We start from the raw sequence: 12,048 nt of genomic DNA, 5'->3' as shown, positions 1-12,048 counted from the left end.
TGGGACATGTGAGATCAAAGGAGTAAGTGCAGACTTCACTCATCGCCAATGGATTCTTCTTCCCTGTCTTCAGTCACCTCCAGAGTGTCTTCAGTCACCTCCAGGCTGCCTCCTAATCCTCGTTTATATGCAGCTCGTTTACATGATGGCTTTATGGGTCAGCTTTACATGAATTCTGAAGACACCCAACTTTACTTCTCCACCACCACCCTTGACTCCATTAATGTTTCTATGCTAATATAATTGCAAAATACTGCAGATGCTGGAAATCTGAAATAACAACAGAAAATGCTGGAAATACTCAGCAGGCCAGGCAGCATCCGTGGAGAGAGAAACAGAGTTAACGTTTCAGGTCTGGGACCCTTCGTCAGAACTGGTTCAGTTAACTCTGTTTCTCTTTCCACGGATGCTGCCTGGCCTGCTGAGTATTTCCAGCATTTTCTGTTGTTATTTTTAATGTTTCTATGCTGTTCGATTGCAAGCTATGGATGAGTTCAGAAATTTGTCCAGCTTAAATCGGCAAGATTGAAACCATTCTGCTTGGCTCTGAACAGGAACTGAATTTCTCATGTTCTGATTCTCTCGCCTTCCCATCTATTGCTCAGGTTGAACCTGATGATATGGATCACTGGTGTCTTGTTTGACCATGACTCCAAATCCCACATCTGGCCCATCACCAAGACTGCCTGTTTCTATCTTTGGAATATCACCCACCTATATCACTACTTCACCCCACAGTCATCAAGCCTCATGCACAACTTTGCCTCCTTCAGCCTTAATTTCTTGAATCCTTTCTTTACTGGCCTCTGAGCGGTACCTTACAATAACAGGAATGTTTCCAGACGCTGTAGCTCATTTCTTACCACATACAAAGTCTCATGCTTCATCATTCCTGATATTCACTAGCTGTCTGTCTCCCAGCACATCAACTTTGAAATCTTCATCTTCAAATCCTTCCATGGTCACATTCCTGCCTACCTATGCAATCTGCTCCAGCCTTACATTCCAGCACTCAATATCTGCTCTTCCAGTTCTGGCCAGATGTGTGTTTCTCCTCTCTCTCCGTTCCACCATCAGAGGCAAAGCTTTCAGCCACGATGACCCTGTACTCCAGAAATCTCTTTCTAAATGCCTTTGCCTTGCTACCCCTCTCCCTAATTTTAAAAAGTTCCTGAAAAAATACCTCTTTGATTATGCTTTATCTCCCAAAACTTCTCTTCCTCTTCCTCCTTCAGTCCTCTGACCCTTTTGTAAAGCACAGGTGAATGTTTTGTGGCAGGTATTAAAAAGTTGTTGTTTATCCCTTCTTCAAATTTTGTTTTATTTCAATTTTAGTTGCAACACTTGTCTTCTACTCTTCCGTCTTTGTTTCGGTCATACTGTTCACATCCTGTATTTCTCGCTGTTAATCTTCTCTCTCACTGATTCCTTTTTCTCCATTTACTCTCTTAATCACCTTTTACATTTTCTCCCAATCCGTCTCTATTCACTTATCTCCCTGATTCCTCTTCGGTTGCTCATTTATTTTCCCCAATCAGTCTGCTCTTTGCCTTTCTCCAGATCCTTTTGCTTATTTTTCTTTCAAAAGTATATAATTCAGAAGGATGGTGGTGATGGCATTTGGAGGGAAAAATTATTTATTACTTAGAACAGCATGAGTGAGTACAGTAGTGAAACACTGTGAGGATGAAAAGTGCCTGATAGGTATAGCACTAGAACAAAAAGTATACTGCAAATACCAGCAAGCATTGTGATCTAACAGCGGACACATGAGGGCTAAACCTCCAGGTGCCCTTACACACTTTCACAGATACCAGAAGATGGACTAGTTTGAATACGGATGAAAGCAATACAATTCTTCACGATAACTGCAGATATCTATTCGACCAATTAAACACCTCAACCAACCAGTGGAGAAATTTATCTGATCCAAAATGTCACGTGTTAATCAGAACAAGTCATCATAAGGCTTAATTATCAGAAGCTAAATGAGATAATTCAAGGATTCCCCAAGAATAGGTTGATACCATGTACTGGATTATCCTCCCATTGGCGAGTTAGTGACAAAGTGGGCCTACTGCCCATCCACATGACTGATAACTAAAGGCCCTTAAACTATGGACCAAAACTGAGCACAGTATTCTAGATGTATTTGGATGAAGGCCTTGTACTTATTTGACCTAGCTATACATCCTAACCCCCTATCAACTTTCACAACAGTTCCACATCACATACAAGGTTTAAGTTGGAATAACTGGATGTCTAACAAAGTAAGTTGAAATAACTGTGAATATTTAAATGTTCAAGACCTATTTGAAATTTGACTTGGTTGAAGGCCAGCTAAGTTCCAAGCTCCTGGACAACCTGAAGCTCAATTTATAAATAGGCTGAGTCAGAGGTGTTAGCTGATGAGGTCTACTCAACTCTGTGAACATGCCACAGGAAACCAACTGATAAATTATTGAAATACTGTGGAAGTTAGCAACGTGGCTATATTTTAAGGTCAATTAAGTTGGTGACTCATAATGATGCAACTTTATGCTCAAGCTGTCATCAATACCATTTTCTATCCGGCTATTGGAAGGTGTGTGAGAGTATACGTAGTTCTTAGGAGTAGCCTGGGGTGGCTCATTAGAAAATAGAAAGGAAGTTTTGAGAAAAAAGCCATAACGTTCTTTTTCTAGCGGACCTGTTTTCTGATTCACTGTACACCCCTATGGTGTAGAGCATTGCTTCCACTTTACACCTCTTCCTGATAGCACAGTTGAACTCAAAGGGGGTCATTTTCACATGAAAAAACAGGTGGGTTGGAGGCAGGGGATGGGGGGTGGGGGGGGTTAAAGTTTAAAAAATCTCAATCCTGGCCCCAACCCACCCATGTTCAACTATTACTCAGGTGGGATGGCGGGGGTGGGGGCCGGTGCTGCAGTGGGGGCAGCCAAACCCCACCCACTGCCAGGGGGCGGGTTGGCATTTTAAATATGATAATGAGGTCTGAAGCCTCTGCTTTAAACTCCTGTGCAGGTTTTACTGCAGGTGGCTGAGGATCCCGGGGCTCGGGAATCCCGGCAGCTGCAGCAAGGTGAGCACATTCTCGGGGAGCAATCCTTGTGGGCCAGGAAGAGCAGGAGTGCTTCCTCCCGGCCCCCCAAGCTCACCCACCAGCAGCCCGCCACTCCCCGGGGTCAGGGATCGTACCCCGGGGATTGAAGTCAGCCCCGGGGTTGGGGATTGGACATCCACAGCATGCCGGGTAACCCGGACTTCAGAGTTTCCCACAGTCTACCCCCCGACCCCTGCCAGGTGGGTCGGAAACAGAAAAGTCCAGGCCAAAGACTCAATCATCTACATTCTATCACCCTGTGGTGCAGTGCATTAGTACACCATCACATGGCAGTAGAAATTTGATAAAATGTAAATAAAATTACAATCATAGGTTAAAAAAAATTTCAGTTCAAGTCTACGCCTGGAACTTAAAAAAATTTCCAAATTGTTTTAAAATCTGTAATAGTGATGAAAGAATTTGTAAGTGATCTAGTCTTAATGAAGTATAATGTGAAAATTAACAATCTGTAACATTCTGAAATTTGCTGCTGTGCACAGTTCTCAAATATTAGAGCTAATTTCAACCAAGAAGCAGTACTCTGTGTATTAACTATTTCACCGCTGGCAGAGCTATGAGGATGGATGAATATTCTGGAGTTTTGCTTGATTACCTTTGGAGTTTTGTGAGTTTTTAATGCAGAACATTCTTTCAAAGGATTAAATGGTAGACAAGGGACCTTGATAAAATAAAAACAGAAAGTGCTGGAAATACTCAGCAGGTCAGGCAGCAACTGTGGAGAGAGACAGAAACAGAGTCAATGGGCTGAATTTTGCCTGTGCTCAGAGGGCAGGTTCGGAGGCAGGTCAGCTGTCAAAATAGCAAAGATTGACAGCGGGTAGGGAACCCACGCAAGTCTCCCAGGTGTCGGATCTGTCGGCGCTGAATAAACCCGACACCAAGTGGCAGGGGAGGCAATTCACTTCATTAAATAGGTGGTTAACATCCAATTAACTGTTATTTTAGGCCTATATTTCAATTTTACGTGCTCCCCCCACGGGTTACAGAATTTGTTCATCCCTGTTTGGCATAAAAATAAAACAAAAAAGGTGAATCAACCGTGGCTAACAAGGGAAATTAGGGATAGCATAAGATCCAAGGAGAGGATATATAAATTGGCCAGAAAAAGCAGCAAACCTGAGGATTGGGAGCAGTTTAGGATTCAACAAAGGAGGACAAAGGGATTAATTAAGAGGGGGGAAATAAAGTATGAGAGTAAGCTTGCAGGGAACATAAAAACTGACTGTAAAACCTTCTATAGATATGTGAAGAGAAAAAAATTGGTGAAGTCAAGCGTAGGTCCCTTGCAGTCAGAATCAGGGGAATTTATAATGGGGAACAAAGAAATGGCAGACCAATTAAATACATACTTTGGTTCTGTCTTCACAAAGGAGGACACAAATAACCACCCAGAGATGTCGGGGAACATAGGGTCTAATGAGAGGGAGGAACTGAAAGAAATCAATATTTGTAGGGAAATGGTGTTAGGGAAATTGACGGGATTGAAGGCCGATAAATCCCCAGGGCCTGATAATCTACATCCTAGGGTACTTAAGGAAGTGGCCCTAGAAATATTAGATGCATTGCTGGTCACCTTCCAAAATTCTATAGACTCTGGAACAGTTCCCATGGATTGGAGGGTAGCTAATGTTACCCCACTGTTCAAAAAAGGTGGTAGAGAGAAAATGGGGAACTACAGACCGGTAAGCCTGACATCGGTAGTGGGGAAAAGGCTAGAGTCCATTATAAAAGATGTAATAGCAGAGCACTTGGAAAACAGTGACAGGATCGGACAAAGTCAACATGGATTTACAAAAGGTAAATCATGCTTAACTAATCTACTGGAATTTTTGAGGATGTAACTGGTAAAATAGATAAGGGAGAACCAGTGGATGTGGTGTATTTGGACTTTCAGAAGGCTTTCGATAAGGTCCCACATAAGAGATTAGCGTGTAAAGTTAAGGCACATGGGATTGGGGGCAAGGTACTGACTTGGATAGAGAACTGGTTGGCAGACAGGAAGCAAAGAATTGGAGTAAACGGGTCTTTTTCCGAGTGGCGGGCAGTGACTAGTGGAGTACCGCAGGGGTCGGTCCTAGGACCCCAGCTATTCACAATATATATTAATGATCTAGACGAGGGAACTAGATGTAATATCTCCAAGTTTGCAGATGACACAAAGCTGGGTGGGCGTGTGTGCTGTGAGGAGGATGCCGAGAAACTCCAGTATGATTTGGACAGGTTGGATGATTGGCCAGATGCATGGCAGATGCAGTATAATGTGGATAAATGCGAGGTTATCCACTTTGGTGGCAAAAACAGGAAGGCAGGTTATTATCTGAACGGCAATAGATTGGGAGAAGGGGAAGTGCAACGAGACCTGGGTGTCCTTGTGCACCAGTCGCTGAAGGTAAGCATGCAGGTGCAGCAGGTGGTTAAGAAGGCAAATGGTATGTTGGCCTTCGTAGCGAGAGGGTTCGAGTACAGGAACAAGGATGTCTTGCTGCAGTTGTACAGGGCCTTGGTGAGACCACACCTTGAGTATTGTGTGCAGTTTTGGCCACCTTATCTGAGGAAGGATGTTCTTGCCATGGAGTGCAGCGAAGATTCACCAGGCTGATACCTGGGATGGCAGGAATGACGTATGAGGAGAGATTGGGTCGATTGGGCTTATACTCGCTGGAGTTTAGAAGAATGAGAGGGGATCTCATCGAAACTTAAAAAATTCTAACAGGAGTAGACAGACTTGATGCAGGAAGGATGTTCCCGATGGCCGGGGAGTCCAGAACCAGGGGTCACAGTCTAAGGATAAGGGGTAAGCCATTTAGGACAGAGATGAGGAGGAATTTCTTCACCCAGAGAGTGGTAAACCTGTGGAATTCTCTACCACAGAAGGCAGTTGACGCCAATTCATTAAATATATTCAAGAAGGAGTTAGATATATTTCTTAAGGCTAAAGGGATCAAGGGATATGGGGAGAAGGCAGGGACAGGGTACTGAATTTGGATGATCAGCCATGATCTCATTGAATGGCGGAGCAGGCTCGAGTGGCCGAATTGGCTATTCCTGCTCCTATCTGCTATGTTTCTATATTACCCGCTGCTCGGGGAACCCGTCAGCTCAGCATGTCGTGAGTGGATTCAGCATTGAATTATCTCATGACCTGACAGCTGCCAAAATTGTATAAAAGATCCCATGTTACAGCTGTTCACTTTCAAAGCTCAGAAGCTGTTGGTTACTGCATTTGGAAGACATATTGAGCTTTCTGCAGCTTGCAAGTGTTTGGAACAAAATCTCTATCCAGTGCCACCACATTGGAACAACCTCTCTCACCATTGACAGATCACTCTGTCGTCTCAACCTCACCTGCTTCTATTCCATGAGCATTGTTGCCCTTGAAAATATCTCACCTTGGTCCTCAGAATCCCACCAAGATCAGCCTCAACACCAGCATCACCAGGCATGCCAGCAGCAACAACAACAACACCAACCTTCTCCATAATCAACTGATGTTGCACAGGACACAGGGCATCAGCACCCGACCACATTGCTGCCAGGGATGGCCTCACCATGGCCAGATTTACTTCACTTGACGCTGTACACCTTGGATGCCACATGATGTGCCAAGTGGGCACCACCCCACACCATAAAGAATCCTTACAATACCCAAGCCATTCCTTTCACACTCATGACCATAGCGGGGGTACCCTTATGTCTCACCATTTACTGCAACTCTCTAAGCCACTTCCAAAGGTGCACACACATCTGTCCAAGAACACAAAATGCTGAAAATAAAGGTTTAAATGTTTGACAGCACATTACCAGAAACTTCAAATGAACATTGGCTAAACCACCCAAGTGCCTACACCCTTGTGTGTTGTTCGTTGGTATGCTTGCAGTAGGATGAGGGTGACTGTGAGGGGTGGCTAGTGAGATGGGAAAGTGATAATGTAGATAGAGAGGGATGGGTGGAGGTGCAAGGTAAGTTGGTGTGAGTAAAGATGTGCAGGAGTAAGTTAGGGAAGTCAGAGTGATGTGGAAGTGATGAGTGGCACAGCAGGATGAGGTTGAGTGTGACTTGGCAGTAACGTTTCGTGATCTACTCAGATCATTGAAAGGCTTGCACCACTGCAGCCTGGTCCTCCTGACGACATCCCTGCTTGTGTCCTCCTGTGCAATGTGCAACCAGGCTGCGTTGATCTCGTGGGGAGATCTCTTCCATCCATGGGAAGGGAAGGGAACCTCCCTGCATGCTGTGACTCCCTCCATAAGCATATGGAGGGAGTCATGGGAGAGCCTGGGTGCAGCCGTGCAACTTTGTGCAGTGCTTGTCAGTGTTTGCAGCACCTCAATGCTGTAAAACACTGACAGCACAGCTGTCAAAATCAATTTGGACATGGCCCCTTTAAGGAAACCGACTGATGACGCGTCACCAAATTACGTCATCAGACCCGCTTCCTTTTAATTGGCCGGGAACCTCACAGGGCGGGGGCTTAATAGTTAGCCCAATCAATGAAAAATCACTTGGAGAGTGCGGGCTGCAGTAGGCAGCGGGCTGGGACTGCGACACCGACCCCGGCCGCCCCGGACACGCCTTGGTCAGCAAAATCACGACCAACGTTTCAGGTCGCTGCCCTTTCATTAGTCTTTGATAAGGTAGATTGTACAGGGTCTGCAGAAGGCATGACACTGATGAGCCAACTACCCTTTCATTCTATCACTACAGTCATTAACATTTTTTTTACTCCATTTATCAAAAATGGGCTTTTAATATGCACCATATTTTTCTACATCAGATTTATATTAGAAAGATATGGTAACAAAAATTAAGCATTTTTATCTAAGATTTAACTTGGTACTGGCTTCAATTCTATCATGTATGTAAAGGTTTAAAAAACAGTTTTACTCACAGAACAATGGGCCAGAACTTCGGGTCCCCACGGGTGAGTACGCGCTGGGTGCTCACGTGTAGGCCCAACGAAAGTGCCGGTTTCGTGTGAAGTAAGATGAAAAAATGAGCGTAACAGGGCACATTTAGTAGAACGCAATTGCAGCAGCAAAATGTGTAAAGATGAGATGTACTAATTATTTTATGTTTAATTGCAGAAATGACCATACCAGTTTAGAGAGATGAAACTTACAAAAAGAGACACTGACATAACCCTTTTCTGGAAAAACGAAACTTAGTAGTGGTCAAGAGAGAGAATGACTCATTTCTCAGAAATCACATGTCCTGGATGACTCATTTCCAAGAAATCAGAGGGTCTACAGGCCCCTTCAGTGAAAAGTGAAACTTATGTTATAGGCTACCTTGTATAAGTTAGACACACCTAGTTAATGATTAATGTATAGACTTTTAAATCGATTGGATCTCTGAAGAAGGAGAGATTGGAAAATGTGTATAATTGTGTGGACTTTGAGAAGCTTGTTAGAGTTCGATTCAGACGTGATCTGGAGGCTCTCCTCAGGCCTGAGTAAACCGTTTTGACTTCAATTAGTGGTCTGTCTTTCTTTCGACAAGCTAGTGACGTCGACCTTGTATATCACTTGGTACGCACTTTGGGGGCTTACATCATGTGCATGCACTGGAAACCGGAATTTCCGTTCCCTTAAAGGAAGGGGTTCAGAGGTCGAACGCGTGCGCTGGAGAGGCACTGTGAACGCATGGAACTTCCGTTTTTTTTGCAGGTTTCTCCGGGAGGGTAAGTCTCCAGGAGTTACGCTTTTAAAAAGCAGTTGCAAGGCCTGCTTTTATCAAGGTAAGTGGTGAATTAAGTAAAATTAAAACATTTTTTCCACAGGTTTATTATTTTTGAATACTTTAAAGAAAGGTAAGTTTATTTTTAGCCCCGTTAGAAACTGTAATTAATTTTTTCAAAAATTTAAATTGTTGTTTAAAATTGTTATTTTAAAAATGTGATTTAAAAAAAAAATGTATTTGAAGTTTTAGTTATGTTTTGGGGCTGTCCAATCTATGAATACAGATTCCCTGCTACCATTGGTCCTCCATGGCCCACGTGATCCCAGGGGACGCTTCGAACTAACTGCGCCCCTGGGATACGCAAGCACTGCGCGCCGGCAGTTGGAGCAGGCCCAGGATCGGAATGCCACGCGGGCCCACAGCACAACGGCCGGCGCGCTAGGTAAGTGCAGGTCGGAGGCTTGAACCCGCGGGAAGCCTCCGACCCGAATTTCTGGGCCAATGTCCCAGGTTAACTTGATATATTGTTCTGACAACTGTTCAGTTGATTGCCAGGCAGTTTACTGCAGGGAGGAGCCAAGCCATTCAATTCAGATACAAACATTCTGTCTTATTTTTCAGATACACATTTAATTGGCAGCTCCTATTGAATTTAATAGACAGTTATTTAACTTCATGAATTCCTGGTCATCTTTTCAGAGTTATTTACTAGTCTTCCCTTTTCAAATCAATGAGTTTGATGAGGAGCCTTTGAAGAGAAGGCAGTGGGGGCGATCTTTTGAAACGGGCATGAAGTGGCTGCTAGCATTGGGATGTATGAACTTTTTTTAGTTTGGGCTTCATTTAAATGCTGCCAGTGATTTGAGGGTGTGGGTGAGGACAGAAACTGGGTGAGCAGGTAGTTAAAATCATCTGTGGGACTTAGCCGTCAAGGTTCCACTGTATTCCTACGGGTTCTGGTTTTAACCTCTTCTGAGCAGATGAGAGGGACGCCTGCTGAAAGCCAGCGGGGTCCTTCTTTGAATATGCAGATTGGTCTCTGATTACATCATCAGGGTCCCGGCTACAATTTTAACTGGAGGCCTGCACAGGAAAGCCACTGTGGCTTCCCCGCCGGGCCAACCTAGCATGAATGGGAGCTGAGCCCAGAAGAGGACTAAAGAGGGAAGTGGTTTTCCATTTTTATTTACTTTCCTTGTGGGGCCAGAAGAAAAATATATTCCACTGAGGAAAAAGGGGCGTAAAAGAAAAGACAGCCATCCGTGGCTAAGTAAAGTAATAAAGGATAGTATCCGACTGAAAACAAGGGCATATTAAGTAGCCAAATCTAGTGGGAGGATAGAAGATTGGGAAGCATTTAAAAGCCAGCAAAGAATAACTAAAAGATTAATTAAGAAAGGGAAGATACATTATGAAAGTAAACTAGCAAAAAATATAAAAACAGATAGCAAGAGTTTCTACAGTTATATAAAAAGAAAAAGGGTGGCTAAAGTGAATGTTGGTCCCTTAGAGGACGAGACCGGGAAATTAGTAGTGGGGAACATGGAGATGGCAAATACGCTGAACAAATAGTTTGTATCAGTCTTTACAGTAGAGGACACTAAAAGTATCCCAACACTGGACAAACAGGGGGCTATGGGGGGAGGAGCTAAACACGATTAAAATCACTAAGGAGATGGTGCTCGGTAAGATAATGGGACTTAAGGCGGATAAATCCCCTGGACCTGATGGCTTACATCCTAGGGTCTTGAGAGAAGTAGCGGTAGGGATTGCGGATGCATTGGTGGTAATTTTCCAAAACTCCCTGGATTCAGGAAAGGTCCCAGCCGATTGGAAAACTGCTAATGTAACGCCCTTATTTAAAAAGGGAGGTAGACAAAAGGCTGGAAACTATAGACCAGTTAGCCTAACATCTGTGGTTGGTAAAATGTTGGAGTCCATTATTAAGGAAGCAGTAACAGGACATTTGGATAAGCATAATTTAATCAGACAGAGTCAGCATGGTTTTATGAAGGGGAAGTCATGTTTGACAAATTTGCTCAAATTCTTTGAGGACGTAACAAACAGGGTAGATAAAGGGGAACCAGTGGATGTGGTGTATTTGGACTTCCAAAAGACATTTGACAAAGTGCCACACAAAAGATTACTGCACAAGATAAAAAATCACGGGATTGGGGGTAATATACTGACATGGATGGAAGATTGGCTATCTAACAGAAAACAGAGAGTTGGGATAAATGGTTCATTCTCGGGTTGGCAATCAGTAACTAGTGGTGTTCCGCAGGGGTCAGTGCTGGGACCCCAACTCTTTACAATCTATATTAACGATTTGGAGGAGGGGACCAAGTGCAACGTATCCAAGTTTGCCGACGATACAAAGATGGGAGGGAAAGCAGTGAGTGAGGAGGACATAAATAACCTGCAAAAGGACAGACAGGCTAAGTGAGTGGGCAGAAATTTGGCAGATGGAATATAATGTTGGAAAGTGTGAGGTTATGCATTTGGCAGAAAAAATCAAAGAGTAAGTTATTATCTAAATGGAAAGAAACTGCAAAGTGCTACAGTACAAAGGGATCTGGGGTGCATGAAACACAGAAGGTTAGTATGCAGGTACAGCAGGTGATCAGGAAGGCCAATGGAATCTTGGCTATTATTGCAAGGGGGATGGAGTATAGAAGCAGGGAAGTCTTGCTTCAGTTATACAGGGTACTGGTGAGGCCACACCTGGAATACTGCGTACAGTTTTGGTTTCCATATTTAAGAAGATATACTTGCTCTCGAGGCAGTTCAGAGAAGGTTCACTCGGTTGATTCTGGAGATGAGGGGGTTGACTTATGAGGAAAGGTCGAGTAGGTTGGGCCTCTACTCATTGGAATTCAGAAGAATGAGAGGCGATCTTATCGAAACATATAAGATTGTGAGGGGGCTTGATTGGGTGGATGCGGGGAGGATGTTTCCACTGATGGGTGAGACTAGAACTAGGGGGCATAATCTTAGAATAAGGGGCTGCTGTTTCAAAACTGAGATGAGGAGAAACTTCTTCACTCAGAGGGTAGTAAATCTATGGAATTTGCTACCTCAGAGAGCTGTGGAAGCTGTGACATGAAATAAATTTAAAACGGAGATAGACAGTTTCCTAGCTGATAAGGGAATTAAGGGTTATGGGGAGCGGGCAGGGATGTGGATGTGAGTCTAGGTTCAGATCAGCCATGATCTTATTGAATGGCGGAGCAGGCCCAAGGGG

The sequence above is a fragment of the Somniosus microcephalus genome, chromosome 4, assembly GCF_052327205.1.
Source record: "Somniosus microcephalus isolate GS21.2 chromosome 4, FLI_Smic_1.0, whole genome shotgun sequence".
NCBI classification, from domain to species: domain Eukaryota; kingdom Metazoa; phylum Chordata; class Chondrichthyes; order Squaliformes; family Somniosidae; genus Somniosus; species Somniosus microcephalus.
The sequence above is the reverse complement of the archived record's forward strand: the minus strand, read 5'-3'. Positions refer to the sequence as shown.